Consider the following 20,145-nt stretch of genomic DNA (forward strand, 5'->3'; position numbering starts at 1 on the left):
AACCACCATAATCTTAATCCTCTTAATCTGAAGACAGTAGATAAAATTGAAGGCTAATTTCTGAATGAACAATGACAAATTCTTCATAAACTTGAGGTCCAGGTAAACTTCGGAAACATAAGAAGAATATCTATCTCAAATCAATAGATTGGATCATGCTTTAAAGACTGTAACAACAGTCCCATTAAAGCCAGAAGCAGGACAGATAAATAAATGAAGCCTTTGCCTTTGCCAATATTATTAGACTTTTTTTTCAACCTGGCTAATAAAATCAGACTTGAAAATAATCATAAGTACAATTATTGGAAATGCTAAGGTGAAAGTATTGGACAATTATATGAGAGACTTTTCTAGAAAACTCAAGAGAATCCATTGAAAAGCCATTAGAAATAAAGTTTAATTAAGTAGGTCAGTTATAGAATTAATGTTGAGAATATGCCAGCACTAATCAGAAGATATTGGTGATATAATGTTGATGAATAATGCAGACTTTAACACATATGTACACACACAGATGTCTATCTCAACCTTGAAGTAAGAGTGGAAATAGGTTTACAGAGGTAGATGTTAAGGAAATTATTTCATCTCACTAATGTTAGCCAAACAGTAACCCATGTGAGAAAACGCCATCAGAATAATCAAGATGGCGTGTGCACGATTGGCATCTGCGGCCCAGGGGCCCCTGTTTGAAGCCACCAGTTTCCTTTGCCCACGGTACCTTAATACATATGCATCTCAGTCTGCGCTCACGCCCATCACACATTCTGCCTTAGTTTCTCTTCTCCTAAACAATGACCATAGGCTTTGTCAAGTTGTCCCTCCAAAGTGGATTTTGTAAATGGCACGTACCCTTATTTTACGGGAGGTCATCCTAAATCCACCCTCTAAATCAGGTTTAAATCAATCCAGACCAAGAGTCAAAAAGTTAATTTTATTTTCATCGAAATATCAAAGCTTGAGAGGAAATACACTAAAACATGTATAATGGGATTAGAGCTTTTTGTTTGTTTTTATGCTTTTATATTATCAAATTTTTTACAATGAACAGGCATTGCTTCCAGAATTTTTTTTTTTAATCTTGATCCATCCTCTTCCCTTGTCCTTCATTTCTTATCTCTCAGTCGATCTTGCCAGGGCGCGTGTCAAATCCCAAATCTTCCAAATACGTCTCACGTCTGTCTGGCGCTTTGCGGCTACCAACCTGGTCCAAGGCCCTGTCATTTCCTTCCAGGGTAACGCTAATAAATTCTTGATTCACCTCCCAAGCAATCTAGTTCTTCAGCCAATAGAGGTCAAAGGAGACCTTACAAGGGATCTCGGTGTGAACGACAGGAAGTAGGCACAGAGTAAGTGGACAGAGCAATGAGCAGAGGAAGGGCCGTCAGCTCCACCATGAGACGGACTGTGAGACCAGGAGAGCGGCCAAGACCTATTCAGTCCCAAGGCCGAGCCACATTCATTGTCCTAATTAATGCCCTCTTTCCTAGCTTAATTTCAATACATCCCTGAGCCCAGTGAAAAGAATCTGGAAGAATTAGGCAATGAGCAAGGACCAGACATTCTTGAAATAAAACAGTAATAAGTGAGTACCAAGACTAAAATGTGGTGACAGTTTACTACTGGATCTGAACAGACATGCCATCAACAACTGTAACATATATAAGAATTTAGTGTACAATTAGGCAAGGTCCAAGGCCCTTGGACCAAGGCGTCAGTGTGACGTTATAAACTATCCAATAAATGTGGCTAAGTAAATCAGAGAGAGGAAGAAATTTCAAGTTAAGTCCACTCAATAAAACCAGTCTGAGATTTTTTTTTAACTTCCCATTTAATTGATTGCATTTATTACTAAATGCATAATTGTCTGACTTAATTAATTAAAATGATACATGTTAAAAACTGCCATAATTAAAATTAAAGGCAAAGTGCCAGGTATTAAGTGGCGTTGCAAGAGATATAATAATGGTTCTGATCTTAACAGAAAGCATACTCTTATCATCAGCAAGAAAAAGAATGCATCCCTTTGGAAAAGGAGCAAAGAACATGAACAGGCAACTCACAAAAGAAAAAAAGTATGTGGCAAATAAACATGAAAAAAGCTCAACTTTAACTGTAGTCGGTAATTGCTAAGATCAAAGAAGGTGAATAAAATTGGCAAATACGAACAAAAAAGTTGATATTTATTGCTATGGAGCATGCCTTCCTGTTCTTAAAACATACTAAAATATTTACATCCTAGAAACTTATGTGTGTGCAACACACAGAAGGACTTATTTACAAGGACATTTATTACTTACAATAGTAAGAACCTGGCAACAATCAACAAATTAGTTAATGACAACATTTGAAATATCCTGTCTAGATACCATATGGTTTCACTCTTATGTGGATCCTGAGAAACTTAACAGAAACCCATGGGGGAGGGGAAGGAAAAAAAAAAGAGGTTAGAGTGGGAGAGAGCCAAAGCGTAAGAGACTCTTAAAAACTGAGAACAAACTGAGGGTTGATGGGGGTGGGAGGGAGGGGAGGGTGGGTGATGGGTATTGAGGAGGGCACCTTTTGGGATGAGCACTGGGTGTTGTATGGAAACCAATTTGACAATAAACTTCATACATTGAAAAAAAAATGAAATATCCCGTCTATTTAATGACACTGGAAAATTATTATGAATAAGTTGCTAAATTTTAAAAACAGTTCATGAAATAACAAAGTTAACATGATGCCAATCCCATTAAATTTTATGCATTTCCATGAAGACAGACAAGCGCCTGGCTAGAAATACAATATTAATAATGGCTATTTGGTGGTATTATGAGTGAAAATCATTGCATTCTTCCTGTTTTTTTTTTTCTGTTTTCCTAATTTTTCATGAAACCACTGCATGCTCATAGTAAGCTAGAAAAAAGCACTATAACTACACACATGTATGTATATATGTATGTATGTGGGTGGGTGGTGTCCTAAAAACTAATAAAAAGGATTGTCAACAATGGTTTCATAGAGAACAATAATGGTAAGTATTTTTTTAAAAATCAGGTTTGTTAAAACTCCCTCCCACACTCTGCCTTCTCTTATTTTAAAATAAATTCTGGGGGAGGGGGAGCGCCTGGGTGGCTCAGTCAGTTGAGTGTCTGACTTCAGCTCAGGTCATGATCTCATGGTTTGTGAGTTCAAGCCCCACGTCGGGCTCTGTGCTGACAGCTCAGAGCCTGGAACCTGCTTCGGATTCTGTGTCTCCTTCTATATATATTCCACCCCCCCGCCCCCCACTCCCGCTCTGTCTTTCAAAAATAAATAAAAACTTTTAAAAATACAAACAAAACAAAACAAAACAAAACAAACCAGGACACCTGGGTGGCTCAGTCCGTTAAGCATCCAACCTCATCTCGGGTCATGATCTCATGGTTCATGGGTTTGAGCCCACACTGGGCTCCATGCTGACAGTGCAAAGCCTGCTTGGGATTCTCCTCTCTCTCTCTCTCTCTCTCTCTGGAGTACACACACACTCTCTCTCTTTCAAAATAAATAAACTTTTTTAAAAAGTTCTGCTCTAATTATTTCAATTGTGGAAAGTCATATTGGGTCATCTGTCTGCATACTCCTGCATGCACTGCCTGGCACATAGTGGGTCCTCATAAGTACTCACAGTAGGAATGAATGGCCGCCACAGTACAAATGAGGACAGGGTCTTCCAACCTTTTAATGATCTTTTTCTTGACACAACTTAGAATCCATCTAAATAAACTATCGGTCTTGCTGTTTAACTACTTTTAGAAATGTCTTAATATTAACTACTCTAAAAACAAAAATCATTATTTTTGACAGATGCTCTCTAAAATTTAATTGGCTTAACACCTATAATCCCATATAGCAAGTTAATTTACTTAGCTACTTGGGGGCACATTTTGCAATTAATTCTTTCCAGTGAGTTCACCATGATGCTCATTGCTTGAATCTAGATGATTCATAAGAGCATCACTGAGATTTTCTACAGCTGCACTGGGTGAAAGTAACACCTATGGTGAAATTTTTCCAAAATTACCTTGGCCCTGCTCTATAAAGTGGGAATTTCAGGAATTAATTGATCAATCATTTATTTGTAGAGATGGTACCAGAAATTATTTTTCTCTTATGGTTTCTGGATTAAAAACCTCTGCTCCCAAGCCAAGGTTACGAACCAATTTTTCTTTCTTTTTCTACTTCTTTCTTTCTTTCTTTCCTTCCTTCCTTCTCTTTCTTGCTTGTTTTATTTCAAATTTAAATGTTTACATTATTTGTAATCTCCCTTGGTGTACAAATTTGAGGTATAAATCCAATTAAATGTTTTCTTCAAAGCCCCCATACCATTGTTGAATAGTTTCAACTTCCCACCCCACTCCCATCTGAGATGACATTCTACTAACCTAGAATACAATTTCCCCCATCTCCCTGTAACAGCCTGTGAGGCTAAATAAATGAATGGTAGTTATCAACCACTTTTTTTTTTTTTCAACGTTTATTTATTTTTGGGACAGAGAGAGACAGAGCATGAACGGGGGAGGGGCAGAGAGAGAGGGAGACACAGAATCGGAAACAGGCTCCAGGCTCCGAGCCATCAGCCCAGAGCCGGACGCGGGGCTCGAACTCCCGGACCGCGAGATCGTGACCTGGCTGAAGTCGGACGCTTAACCGACTGCGCCACCCAGGCGCCCCTCAACCACTTTTAAAGCATGCTCAGAATGTAACAAAGCTGCAACGTGTGCCTTAGAATAGGAGCTGGCAAAGCAGATCCGGCCCACCACCCGTTTTTGCAAATAAAGTTTTACTGGGACATAGCCACACCCACTCATTTCTGTCTTCTGCACACTGAAGGCAGCGGTGAGTAGTTTCAACAGAGACCACACAACCTGCAAAGCCTCAAACGTTTACCACCTGACCCTCTCCAGAAAAAGTTTCCCAGCTCCTGCTTTGAAATTTGCAGAGCACTTGAACATGCGTTAACTCCACAAAAGCCACAACCATCTAATGAGTGTATTCTCCCCCATTTCAGCCGTAAAGAACACAAGAAGACTTGGGAGGATAAGCAGCTAGTGAGGGGCAGACCCAGGGTCCAACCCAAGTCCAGTGAGCAACTGTCTACAGATGCCTCTTGTACCATTTATACCACGTTTTGTAGTTTCCAAAGCCTTTTCACATACCTTCGTTCTCTGGATATTTCCAATAATTCTGTGAAGAAAAGCTGCGTCCCCTTTTATAGATGTCAAAACTGAATTCCAGAGAGGGTAAATAAAATCCTGAAGTGCTCGTCGCTCTTAGGTATCTGAACCTCGGTCTCGACAAAAAAGATCTACTGTCTCTACAATAGCTCGTGGCTGCTAATCTCAAGGCAAATCCTGGCTGCACCACCCAGAACACCCCAAGCATCCAGCTACTCTTTAGCTAGGGCTCAAATTGCTATCTTTTTTTAATGTTGATGATGTATCAAAAGAAAACAAAATTAAGCCTAAGAAAGGGAGAAAGAAAATAGGAGGAGGGACGGGAGATCCTCAGAGTCAGATTTTTAAATACGATTAAATTAAATACATACAGGGGCGCCTGGGTGGCACAGTCGGTTAAGCGTCCGACTTCAGCCAGGTCACGATCTCGCGGTCCGTGAGTTCGAGCCCCGCGTCGGACTCTGGGCTGATGGCTCAGAGCCTGGAGCCTGTTTCCGATTCTGTGTCTCCCTCTCTCTCTGCCCCTCCCCCGTTCATGCTCTGTCTCTCTCTGTCCCAAAAATAAATAAACGTTGAAAAAAAAATTTTTTTTCAATTAAATACATACGTACTCTTCACAGCAAAGAGGAATCTTTTGAAAGGAAGAATTGAAGAGTGGCACTGAATTTCTCCCAGCTTGGGATGCCCACTAGCGCTGATGTAAATCCCTCCCTAGTAAATTCCAGCTAAATTACACAAGCGTGTTGCACCCATTTGCTGAATTCACTTTCCCAAGGCAATGCCTATCTTTTTCAGGAACCAGGAGGGCTCACACAGAGACCAGAAAGAGGGATATTAAGTGTATTTCTTAAAGCCAACTTTTTAATAAATTATATCCATAATCTGTAAGCAACTCACACTATTCTCCCACAGACTTCATCTCCACTCCACCGGCCCCACTGGCTCAATACAGTCACCTCTTTCTGTTATTAATAAGGAAGTTCACCTCAGGTACTTCTCTAATTTCCCGTATTTTTTCCAACACAAAGTTAATTTACTTTATCCCTTATCCCAAAAATGATAACAGGGTTTCTATAAAAGTGAACATCCATGATCAAAGAGAATCTTGTATTATAAACAAATGAGTGCAACTGGGCTCCCTTTGAAATATTTTAACTTAATTAAGCTCACGCACTTTTGGCAAAGGCTTAAAAACTTGAGAGTAATTGAAGAGCCATTCCAGTTTGGCTGGATTTTCCTTTGAATGTTGGAACAGGGGGAGGATGGTTCACAGGCTTTGCGCCTAAAATGTTGCACTGGTATTATTTTTTTAGCTGCTACTTTGTTAAACAAAAGATATTAGGCAAAAGTGACTCTGTTTGGGCAAAGAGGGAATTGTTACATAGCTCGGATACAGTGGTAATGACGGGACCCTATACATTGGTGAAAACACACAGAGAACTGTGTACCCCCAGGAGCTGAATTTTACTATTTGTACGTCGCATCTCTGTGAACCTGACTTTCAAAATGTTGGATTCTGACTATGCAGGTGAGTTGAAAATATTCTCAAATGTTTTTTTTTTTTTTCAACGTTTATTTATTTTTGGGACAGAGAGAGACAGAGCATGAACGGGGGAGGGGCAGAGAGAGAGGGAGACACAGAATCGGAAACAGGCTCCAGGCTCCGAGCCATCAGCCCAGAGCCTGACGCGGGGCTCGAACTCACGGACCGCGAGATCGTGACCTGGCTGAAGTCGGACGCTTAACCGACTGCGCCACCCAGGCGCCCCTCTCAAATGTTTTTTGAAGCGTTGTCTGTAATGACCAAAACGGGGAAAAAAAAAAAAAAAGTAACTAGAAGCTACATAAATGTTGATAAGTAGAGAATTTGGTTGATAAAAAAAAAATGACTTCCTATCTGAATATATTCACCTGGAACACTCCGTAAAATATTGTTAAATTGGGGGAGGGGAGCAAACTGCAGAATAATGTCCCAGTAAGAGCAGTACCAGCAGCCCCTGAAGGAGTGGCTCTCATTTAATAAATAATTGTAGAGACGCCTGACTGGCTCAGTCAGGAGGGCGTGTGACTCTTGGATCTCGGGGTTGTGAGTTCGAACCTCACGGTGAGTGTAGAGATTACTTCAAAATAAAAATACCTATAAAAATAACGAAGAAAGAAAGAAAAAGAAAGGAAGGAACTAAGGGAGGGAGGGAGGGAGAAGCCAGGGCACAGGGACGCAAGACGAGGGTCCAGCCCCTCTCTGCTGCTGAAATCCAAAGGCAGAGAGACAAGTAGTAATGAAGCAAGAAAGGAACTCATTTCATGAGGCCAGTTCCAGGAAAACAGCAGAGTAGTGGCTGAAAGACTGCCTCCAAAGGGCTGAAAATACGTCCAGGTTTATACAAGGAAAACGGGGGGCAAAGGTGGGTGGGTACGTGCAGGGAAGCAGTGCAAATCACACCAAACATTGTCTTAGAGTCAATCACTGTCAGGGTCTTGCTGGCTCAGGGCAGACCCTTTTGCTTGAGGGGATAGTTTCGGTTCCCATCAGGGGAAGCTTTGCCCTCAGGATCTCCCCACGGGGCCAAGAGACGAGCTGGAAAGAAGAACCCAACCAGAAAGTTGGAGATCAAAATGGAGGCAAAGTCCTCTTTCATAAATGGGGGGGGGGGGGGGGAGGGGAATCTTGGTAAGATTGACAGTAACTGACGTTTACTGACCACTTCAATGTGCCAGGCATGATTCTATGCATTTTACAAGTATTATCTCATTTAGTTATCATAAAAACTCTATCAAGTAGGTAGGACAGGTCCACTGTCTCTCATTTAGGTTTTGTTTTTACCTGAATCTTTCAGGGCCAGAAATGTTTTGAAAATCAGATTACTTTACATCTTAGAAAAAAAGAAAATGCGGTTCTGTATTGGCTATTTATGGCTGTGTAACAAAATACCCAAAACTTAGTGGCTTTAAAACAGAAAACACGTGGGGTGCCCGGGTTGCTCAGTTGGCTGAGCATCCAACTCTTAATTTCAGCTCAGGTCATGATCTCTCGGTCATGGGACTGACCCCTGCATCAGGCTCCACATTGAGCATGGAGCTTGCTTAAGGTTCTCTCTCTCCTTTGCCCTCTGCCCCTCCCCCTGCTTGTGCTCTCTAAAAGAAAAAAGAAAACATTTATTCTCTCACACCTCTTAAGGTCCACGAATCAAAGTGTGGCTTAGGTGGTGTCTGTGCCTCTTGGTTACACTCAGGATGTTGGCCAAGGCTGTGGTCTCATCCGAAGGCTTGACCAGAGATAATAGGGAATCTGCTTCAGCCCCACCCACACAGTCGTGGCTTGCCTCAGTTCCTCACCACTTGAATTTTTCTACCAAGATACCTCACAACACGGCAGCCAACGCCCCCCCCCCACCCCCAGGGCAGGTGATCCTAGAGAGAACACCCAAGACGGAAGTGACATCCCATCTAATCTAATCTCAAAAGTGGCATTCCACTACCTCTGCCATTTTCTATGTGTTGGAAGCAAATCAAGAAGTTCAGCCCACATTCAGAGGGAGAGTTTACAAACGGGCATGAATGTCAGGCGATAGGGGATCTGGGAAGCCACCTTGGAGCCTGCCTTCTCCAGAAGCACATAGCATAGATTACCGGATGCCCACAGCGGAGTCTGGGACAGCACCTTAAAAGAAAGAAATTGATATTTCTGCATCAAAACATTTGAATGTCAGTTTAGGTCAGATTTGCTTCCAAATGAGTTATGAAAATCTTTAGGTTTTCAGAGCCTTTTGGGTTCAGAATTATGGGAGAGAGCCTGGATATCAGTGCTATTGCCCTTCTACTTTACAGATGATGACACCAAGACCCAGGGAGGTTAAGCAGGTGTATATACGTTTGCGTAGCTTTGTAGGAGCCCAGACAATAGACTCATGTACATCAATCACTTAGTGTTCTCAGAACAATGAGAATAATGAGTACAGGGGCTTTTATACATGTCTCCGTGACTTTCCTTTTTACAAAATCATTCAGTTAGTACTCTTAATTTTTAAATGAATAGAATAGATTAATTTTTAGAAGAATAAAATAGCACTTCTCCCATAAGGTAAGGAATTTACGTGTTACAAGAGTCAAAGATTTTATGCCGTGTTATGCTGGATTCTAATGCACCGGGCTGTTTGCGCCCTGTGATATCGCAAAAAGGAAAGAATTAAAGAAAAAAGTGAGAATAACAGAACAAGACGAACAAAAAGGGTAATAAATTAGATGAATTTCTTCAGCTTACCTATAGATGGCAGTAGTCGGGGGACACACATGAGCCTGCAGTTTTAGAAAATGCCTTGATATATATGTGAGTGTATGAGGGAGAATTCCGGTTTGATACGGTTTTGGTGTAAGTTAATGAAAACCACTGCATCATTTAAAGGTTGGCCAACCTTGACTAGAACACAAATGCCAGTCAGGCTGAAACTTTATTTCTGCCTCTTAACTCATTCTCTGTCCTGGTTTGCACTGATTCCTAATCAGAATTTTGAGCATGCATTAAATATTGTAGGAGGGAGGGGGGGAGGGTAGCCCTCTACTTTAGACTCTGCGGTGTTTTGCGACCTGTTTAAACAGATAAAAACTGACTTTAATAACTGCAAGCACTATCAGATATACTAAATGGCCCTGCTTCTGATTCTGTATATGTTTAACAAATTAAACATTTTGTCTTTATGACCAAAAGTAAAGTGCTTAGCAAGGCAAGCTGAGAAATTCATACGCTCTCCTTTAAGGGGTATGAATAAGCCAAAACGTCACTGGCTTCTGCTGTAATATTGTAACTTTCATTGTAAAACCTCAATTCCAAATGCATTCGTGTCAGAATCCGAAATGGCTTTGAGACTATGACACGGGGGAAAAAAAAATGTTTTAAGCACATTAAGGAGCCGAGACAGAAAAGGGAACCCATAGCAATTCCAAAAGGGCAGCCAACACTGTCTTGTCATGACTCAGCCTCCCACTAGGTGGCGATGCTTTTCAACTGCTATCCGAGATATAGCTAGATGGATAGATAGATAGATAGATAGATAGATAGATAGACAGACAGACAGACTTCATATATATATATGAAGTAAAATAGGCTTTTCCTGACATTGACGATATGGCTGTTGTTGACCTCAAAGAGCTCATTAGTCCTAACCATCATGAACCACCTTTTTTCCCAAGGGGGAAGGATTCCTGGCTTGGTTCACTTTTAGCAGTCCATTCTTAAGTGTTACATGGGAGGAGATTAACAGTAAGAACCAACAATTTACTGAGATGGTGTGGGGATGGTGTGGTAGTAAAGAATGTAGATTCTAGACCCAGACCGCCTGGGTTCAAATTCCAACTCTGCTACTTATGGCTGTGTTACCTGGGGGCAAATTACTTGACCTCTCTGTGTCTCCATTCCCTCATCGATAAAACAGAGGCAGTCACAGTACCTAACTCCGAGATCTGATGGGAAGCTTAAATGGATTGGTCTAAGTAAGGTCCTCACAAGGGTGCCTAGCACAAAGCAAGCTGTACTTAAGAGGCGGCTACCAACCCTATGAACACCCCGAGAACGCATGCCTGCCGTATTTGACTGAATCTGATCAACAATACTGAGAGCAGTTTGATCTATCAGACCCAATTTACAGACAAGGAAACCAATGCCAAGTAAGTGAAATGAATTTCCCAAGGTCTAAATTAATGGCAGGGCTAGAACATGAATCCACATCTGTCTACCTCTAAATCCATGCTCCTGACTGCTAGAATATATCATACCGGCCAAATATTGTAAGCAATAAAAAGGAAAAAAAAAAAAATGTATACAGTTCACACTAAGAGATAATAGCAACTGTTCTCCCAAAAAACATGTTTTTCTCTTTGTCTTCCCCTCTCCAACATAATCCTATTTCCTTTCCTTTACATGATTAACCCTCCCTCCAAAAGTAAACTTTTGCCTTTATATTTATTTCTAAACCAGCAGGCAGTATCTATAACCTAAATCTTTAAAAATTCTTGAGATACGGTTTTGAGATGAACTTAAAAGATCCCACTAAAAAAGGTTAGATTATTTAAAAGTGGAGAAAAGATGATTCTGCAATTCTGCACCAGGATAAAAATAGAATTCGAAGTTCTCTACCCAAAAAACTCTACCAACCTTCCAACTGCTGTTTTTTTCCCTGTCTGTCCTTGAAATGACCTTGGTTTAATTACCTGCATCTCAATGAATGAATCTACATAGGAAGTGAAGGTTAATTAATGAAGGATCGTTTCTTTTGCTAAGCCCACCAGGCAGTGGCTGACAGCGAGAGCCAACCACGCGGTATTATCCTATATCTCATTAGAAATGGTCAGATTGATGTGCTCACTCTGCACCAGGAAAACAAATGACAGTAGTTGACCAACAATGGCCAATTGCGCTGAGCAATCACAGAGCTTCCTGCCTGTACCTCTAACCTTAAGTAACACTGCTCTTGAACTCACAGAATCCAAAATACCAGAAATGCAGAGATCACATTCTAATGAGGCTTAGAGATTTGCATGCCAGTTGCACATTAATATTCACATAACTTCTATACCATAATATTTCATACATTCCTTGTTTTCATGTATTTTTTTTAAAACTGGGTCGTTCTTGGGGTGCCTGGGTGGCTCAGTCGGTTAAGCGTCCAACTTCAGCTCAGGTCATGATCTCACGGTTGGTGAGTTCCAGCCCCGCGTCGGGCTCTGTGCTGACAGCTCGGAGCCTGGAGCCTGCTTCAGATTCTGTGTCTCCCTCTCTGCCCTGCTCATGCTCTGTCTCACTCTGTCTCTGTCTCTCAATAATAAATAAAAAGTTAAAAAAATAAAAAATAAAAAAACTGGACCGTTCTAGAACAGGGTTTATGAAGCTCCGCACTAATCACTTTTTGAATTAGATACATTTTTGGTATAAGCAGCTGTCCTGTGCAAGGTGGGATATTTAGCAATGTCCCTGACTTCTATCCACTGGATTCAGTAGCACCCCTCCCCCAGTTGTGACAACCAAAATTGTCTCCAGACATTGCCAAATGTCCCTACAAAACTTCCCAGGTGCAAAACTGTCCCTACTGAGAACCACTGATCAAGAAAAGATATAGTTTTAGGGGCACCTGGGTGGCTCAGTTGGTTGAGCATCCAACTCTTGATTTTAGCTCAGGTCATGATCCCAGGGTCATGGGATTGAGCCCTGAGTCAGGGATTCTAACTGTTTGGGATTCTCTCTCCCTCCCTCCCTCCCTCCCTTTCTCTCTCTCTCTCTCTCTCTCTCTCTCTCTCTCTCTCTCTCTCCAAAAAAAAAAAAAAAAAGGAAAGAAAAGAAAAAACATAGTTTTAGACTTTGAGGCTTCTCATGTTGAAATAATTTCAGACTTATGGGGGGGGGAGTTGCAAAAATAGTATACCTGTATCCTCTTTACCCAGACTCTTCAAATGTTTCCATTTTACACAACCATAGTCCAATCACGAAAAGCAGGAAACCAATGTTGATATAATAGTATTAAGTAGTTTATAGGTCTTACTCAGATATCACCCGTGTCTCACCAATGTCCTTTTCCTGATCACAAATTGCATGTAATCGTCATGGTACCTACAGTTTCCTCAAATCTGTGACGGCTCCTAGGTCTTTCTTTCATGACCTTGATATGTTTGATGAGCACTGATGAGTTATTTTTGTAAAACCTTCCTCAGTGTAGCTTTGTCTCATGTGCTTTCATGACTAGATTGGAGTTATGCCTTTTTGCCACGAGGGCCACGTTAGTGTTGTGGCCTTCCCAGTGCGTCATGTCATGAGGTACCTGATGTGCTATTAACTTGGATCGCTTGGTGAGGCAGAGCCTGCAATTTCTCCACTGTCAAGTTACTCTTTCCTCCTTTGTATGTCGTAAGGGTCTTGTGGGGAAATTCCCTGAAACTGTGTCAATATCCTCCTCCTCCCCTTAATTTCATCCACAAATGTTAGCATCCGTTGACGCTTCTTGCCTGCGATAATTATTACGGTGGTGTTTGCCAAATGGTGATTTGCTATTTTTGTCATTCGACATTCATCATTGGAGTTCCATTGTATGCAGTAGCTGTTTCTTTTCCTCCACTTTTTAGTTATTTTTAAAGGAAGTTTTGTCTTACTACCATAAGTGAAAAATCAGAATTAAAACAAGTGTTGTGATGCTAAAAAATAACAGTACAAAATAAATTCAGTGAAAACCATTTATATAAGTTTCTAACTGGGTGTTGCAGCTTTTCAAGGCTGATGTCTTGTGTCTTTCTGTTAAAGAGCTTAATAGGTGTTAGAAAAGTATTACAAACATACTGGAGTCAAACTGACTTTCTCCTTCATATATAAGCAGAAGGATTGGAAGACAATTAGAAAAGGAATCGCTGCATGGTTCAATATTACACGAGGTCAGATCTAAATAATATCTAAGATTTCATCTTTCTCCAGTGGTCTGTGTCCTGCATTTTGAAAAACACTAGCCAGCTTCTCCCATTTTCTAAAGTGACCGAGGCCCAGAGAAAGTAAATAACCTCTTCCATATTCACTGTTAGAGGATCTTTGCAATAAGGAACGGTAATAACTCAGACAAGCCTAAGAGTACGATGCTGGACGTAAGATGGGCTGGTAGGTGGAGACTGATTATCAGGGTGCCATAGTGTCTCAGAAAACCCAAGGGCAAGAATGCAGCCAGACCAAGAATGGACAGGAACCTGGGAAACGAGAGTAAGCAGGTCCCAACTCTCATTTCTATTTTCCTCTGTACATACACCTGTGTTATTTTTCTCCCCTATCTCCCTCTCTTCATCTCACAGCTACCTCCGCTTTTCCATCCAGATAGAAAAATTGAGCAGCCCCAGAACGACCAAGTCTACTGTCGAAACCATGCTCGGAACCCCTCTGGGTCTCCCTGGCTCCCAATTCTCAACTCCCAAAAGAAGAATCTGATTGGCCCAGCTTAAGGGAGGGGCACGTTCTCAATCCAATCAGTTCGATGAGGGGCAACATCTCGTAATTCAAAAGGAGGGGTAGCCATCATCGGTTATCCTAAACAAGTACCACAGGGCAAGCACCTGGACCCAAAGGTCTAGAAAACTGGCTTCTCAATGGCCAATCCAGGTCCTCAAAATAGTGGTTCCCAACATCAGCCATTAATATACCAGGCATCCAAATACCACGTGTAGTATTTTTTTCTTCACACCATTTCTTGAATCGATGCAATGTTTTGTCTTAAAAAAAATAGCATTGAGTCAGGAAACTTATGACAGTATGAGCCTAATTAGGAAAATCAGATATTTTTCTAATACTGATTTAAATCAACGCATGTTACTTAAACCAAGAGTGCACATCCTGTGCCACAGAAAAGCCTCAGTCTTATATGCACCCCTTACTTGGGTAAGAACTGGGTCCTCTGTACTTTGGAGTCTCTTCCCTGTTTTCTCTGTCCCCTGCAGCGAGATATTCTATGTTCAAATTGTTCAGACAGTTTTCAATCCATTCCTGCTTTATTCTTCCTAAAATTAAATTATTCTGACTTGAAGAGTTGCACATCATTGAGAAATTGGCTTTTGATGTTTCCCTGAGCCCTTCACACCAACTTTTAAAAAAATAAAGCCTTCTCAGTTTTTTACTCATTTATACCAGTATTGACTTAGTGGGAGATAATCTCAAGAGTAGATTTGGTTCATGTTTCAACCTTGCTTTTAAAGGTCAATGCAGATAAATGCCTAATACAAACTTTAGAAGATCTTACGTTCTGGGGATACAAAGATGAGAAGCCCCTGAATCTCGAGGGGGGCTCTCGTATCTCGAGGGGGAACAGAAACCTAAACAAACAATCACAGTGAACAGGATAAGTGTCCCGCGTGGGCCCACCAGGCACCCTGCACCCCTCCCCCACCCCCCACCCCACCCACCCCCCCGCCCCAGAAGATGAAGAGTGAAAGGTATGGAAGGGGTGCTGAGTCCATGAAGGGACTGGAAAAACGAGGCATGTTGGGGAAACCATTTGAATCAGAGGAAAGAGGAAGCACAAAAGTCTTGAGGCAGGAGCTTGCTTGGAATACCCCAAGAAAGCTAGGAACTGTCTGTAGCTGGAATAGAGTGAGCGAGGGAGAGAGTGATAAGAGGATGGAATCAGGGAAGCAGTTGGGGGATGGGATGCAGGTCAGGTGGGACCTCACGGATGACTTTGGCTTTTCCTTGGCCTGAGGTGGGAGCTGCTGGGGTTTCTAGACAGAGGAGTGACCTACATTTTAAAAGGCTTTCTTGGGATGCTGTGCAAAGAACAGAGCATAGGGGCCAGCGGTGAAGACAGGAAGCCATTAGATCCTTAAGAATAGACTAGCTGAGTAGTAATGGCGGCTTGACCTCTGGCTCTATTTTGCAGGTAGCACCGAGAGAATTTCAGAAGACTAGACCTGGGGTGTGAGAGAAGGCATGAAGTCAGGCTGCACGTAAAGTTATGACTTGTGATACTGAATGGGTAGAGTTTGTAGCCACCGGAGCTGGCTGGTGGGAGGCTGGCAACCAGGGGTTTCATTCTGGACACGTCACGTTTGAGGGGCCAATGAAATGCATCCACATGGGGATATCAAGAGGCCAGTTGGAAACACGACGCTGGCGTTCAGGAGAAAGCTCCACACCAGATCTATTGGGCAGGGTAGACGCAATTAGTTCAATACCTGGCATATAGTAGGAATTCAATAAATGGCAAATGCATGAACCCCATGGCTTACATCAGCCCAAACATCTGTGTACCACTGGGAAAGAGCTAGGCCTTCACACCCTACTAATGATGGGTCACTAAGAGTTTCACATGAGAAGAAAAGCATTTTTTTTTTCTTACCCCAAACGATCTGCAAAATTACGCAGTGTGGTTTCACTTAGGTTGTTTTCTATCTCCAACATAACATTAATAAACAAATTTGAAATCATACAAGTATGAACGTAAATTATTTACAGTGTGCTTGAAGAGCTCAGAAGGGCTTTGTAAGCTAAATAATTTATAAACTCATAGAAGGAGTTTCTTTTTTCACTAATTAAGGGTGAAAATTCTCCCAATAAATCACGAGAGGTTTCGGGAAGTACGCAGAGTGGAGATCAATCCAGGACAACAAACATTTACTGAAAAACTACTATGTCCCAGGCACTTAGCTAGAGACGAGTTGTTCAAAGATCTGCATGATGGTGTTTGCACTTTGAAGGAGATGCCTGTGCCCTGGGGGAAATGGCATCCTTAGGGCCAAGCGTCGGGACTACAGCAGACAATGGTGCTGCCCACCGCGGAGTTCAGATGCTCACTTCGCAGGTGCACAGTAAGATGGCAATTCCCCACCCCCTCGAGGAAAGGCGCGACCCTGTGGCTTGCTTTAGCCAATGAAATGTCAACAAAAGCTACCCGTGTTACTCCCAGGTGGAAGCCTTAAGAGGCGGTAAGTGATTTGCCATTGCTATGGGCTAAATGTTTGGGCTCCCCAAAATTCATATATTGAAATTCACATATTGAAACGTATTCTCCAACATTATCGTATATGAAGAGGTGTAGCCATTGGGAGGTGAGCAGGTCATGGGGGTGGTGGCCTCCCAAATACAATTAGCGCCTTTATAAGAAGAGGCCAGAGCTATAGCTCACTCTCTTTCCACCACATGAGACCATGAGAAGTCTGCAGCCTGCAACCCAGAAGACTCTGGCTCTCACCAGAACTCGACCATCCTGGCACCCTGATCTCAGACATCCAGCCTCCAGAACCATGAGACATAAGCGTCCTGACTGTGCCTGAACTAACAAAGACAGCAATGTTCTGGTCCACTGTTGCAGTGACACGGGTCAGTGTGGAAGGATCGCTTCCTTCAACCCCGGGCCCCACTGGTGACTGCTGTGAGCAGATCGTCCCCACCCCATGGAGATGCCCTGCTGGAGGTCTAGCATGAATAGGAAATAAACGTGTGTGTGCTGAGCCACTGATATTGAGCCACTGATATTGATTGTTAGCTACTACACTGACCTCCTTTGTGAATTTCCAAGTTCCAGATACTCCCTTAACCCCCATGCTTCGGGTTATCCACCTGCATTTAAAAAATTTTTTTTTCAACGTTTATTTATTTTTTGGGGGACAGAGAGAGACAGAGCATGAACGGGGGAGGGGCAGAGAGAGAGGGAGACACAGAATCGGAAGCAGGCTCCAGGCTCTGAGCCATCAGCCCAGAGCCCGACGCGGGGCTCGAACTCCCGGACCGCGAGATCGTGACCTGAGCTGAAGTCGGACGCTTAACCGACTGCGCCACCCAGGCGCCCCTCCACCTGCATTTTAAAATATAATGTCTGCCCTGTGTTTCCCAAATCACTTTTCTATGTTCCTTTATAGAAACAAAGCCATAGACCCAAGACCATCAAATACTTTTCTCCATTCCTCAATTTTTTAAAAATTCCGCTTTCTAGTTAGAATCGTATCTTTCTATCCCCAATTGCCCTCCTCCTTCCTTCACCTCTACGCTTTTCTGTGCAAGCCACGGTCATCACCAGAAGCAAATCTGTACTTGTTGTTAACTTCACAAGCGTTTCCAGGTAGGTGAGAAGAGGGGAGGCCAAGAGAGTCACGTAAACCCCTCACTGCAGTTGACGAGCACGCCGAGACCGGACCTCGGCAAAGGTTATGAACGCCTATGCGCTAAGGGCCTTCCAAGGACAAGCAAGTTAGCAAAAACCATGAAAAACATACTGTCTCTGTGTGTTTTGTTGCCCGCGATCTTTCCAGTGCCTAGAAAATGAGTAGCACAGAGCATCTGTGATGGAAGAGAAGGAAGGACGCATGGAAGACAGGGACGGAGGAAAAGAGGGAGGGGAGGAGGGTGGGAAAAGGGAAGGGGAAAAGAGGGAGAAATACAGAAGTGCAAGGGCAAAGGCGAGCACGAGGCGAGGGTGCCCCGTGGGTACCGGGAGGAAAGGCAGGAAGCGCAGAGGGGAAGAGATACAAGATGTGAAGTCTTCCCGGAGAACAGAATAAAACAAAAGCCGCCAGGTACTTTTCCTAAACAGTTCCGGGAAAGTTCCACCATCGTTAATTTCAGACCATAAGGAGAATTTCTGTGCAGGTCAGCAGTTGTTCTAATGGTTTGGAAAATCTACACTGGATCAAGGGCAAATGCTACCTACAGCAAAGGTTCTGGATGTTTCCTTAAGAGCAACCAAGTGCCATTTCAACTGTTATGGTAGACTGAGTTGGGAAAGGTCAAGGGGAAGAGAAAATGTGCTTGCAGCAGTGGAGGGGCCAAGATGGGATGGGGGAGGGGGGCTGTGGAGGGCTTGAGCCTGCCTCCAACCAGATGAAATCCATTATCCTCAAAAGTCAGCCCAAAGAAGCAGTAGCATAATATCTTTGTCTTTATTAATTGACATCTTCTTGATCTTAAGAAAATATGACTAGCGGCTATTTACTTTTCAAAACAGCTATTTATATCGATCTGTAATGCAACCTGAACAACAGTGTTCTTTCTACAAGAGTCCAGCTTCGGGACAAATTCCATCACCACTTAACCAGGTCGCTCTGGTACTGAATTTTGGAACAGACCTCAGCTAGGAGTGAATTATTTATTTTCAGCATCACCACCAACAAAAGACAGGGGTCCCGGCCTCAGCTGCCCACTCCCCCAGCTCCAACATGGGAGCTGTTCTTATTTGCTGAGTTTGACCACTGGCTTGTGCATTTGCTGATTACAACACACAATATCAGTTTTCACATACCCACCTGGAGACAGGAGAAACCCAGTCTTCGTTAAGATGAGTTTTGACTGTAAGGATAGGAAATCCAAAATAGCACTGAGGGAAAGTTCTTAAGTCTGGTGCTCAGAAGCAGAGGGTTGACACGGAAGCTACAGAGTGGCAAGACTCCAGGCTCCCTCTGTCTTCTTTCTCCCCCATGCACAGTTCCTATTCCCACGACCACTTCTTGCTCCAAAATAGTTGCTGGAGCTCCAGCCGTTACATCCACCTTCCAGCCATCGGGAAGGAATACGGCGGCGAAGGCAAGGAAGTACCCACCACCTCCTTTTCCATACATTTCTCAGAAGTGGTCACTGACTCTTACAACTAATTGGACAAGAAGTCGGGTTCACGGTCCCACTTAGGAGCAAGGGAATCTGGAAAATCTTGCTTTATTTGGGGCTTCCACGAGCCCCTCAACAATTAAAGGTCAATTACTAGGGAGTAAGGGGCGATGAGCACTGAGGGATAATCGACACTTGCATCTATTCCAATATGGTTTACGCCAGATTTTAATTTGTCTTACTCTGCGTCTTCTCAAGTGCTAAGAAAAATAATGAGATATATAAAGTTTTCCAAAACCATGAAACCGAACTCATTTACCTTTATAATTTTCTATTAATCTGCTACCAGAATTCATTTTACATTTAATTCCAGCCTCTAACACTTTAATGTCGTCTCTTTAGTCTTCACACATTAGTGGTCTCAGCCTTGTCAGACTTTTTCATCTCCTTTATGTTCATTTATTTTAACTTTTAGTGGTCTTCTAGCCAATCCTTTATCCTTTTTATTACAAGAGCATGAAATTTTATAATCCCCTAGAGCTTTGTTAGTCAGCTGCTACAAGGTTCTAAACCTCCACTAATTTATTCCCTCATTTTTGACTTTCAGATCTGAAGCATGCCTTAATATTTTGTTTTTGAATACGAAAGTAACTTTTATTAAGTGGGTTTATTGCATTAATAGATTTTTATTTCAGTTTTTACAGTTATATTTAAGTTCTCTGCTAGTTATGCCGCAGATCGCTTTAATAACAATTTATAATGCTATGTAATATAATTTATACTTTAATATCGTAAAAATGTACGTAATATAATAAAGCAAGAGCAATTTTATAAAACTTTACCTGGAAATCGTTTCAAATAAGCATGTATTTTTTAACTCCCAAATAAACAACTTTATTGATATTT

This window comes from Leopardus geoffroyi, chromosome A3, assembly GCF_018350155.1.
Source record: "Leopardus geoffroyi isolate Oge1 chromosome A3, O.geoffroyi_Oge1_pat1.0, whole genome shotgun sequence".
NCBI classification, from domain to species: domain Eukaryota; kingdom Metazoa; phylum Chordata; class Mammalia; order Carnivora; family Felidae; genus Leopardus; species Leopardus geoffroyi.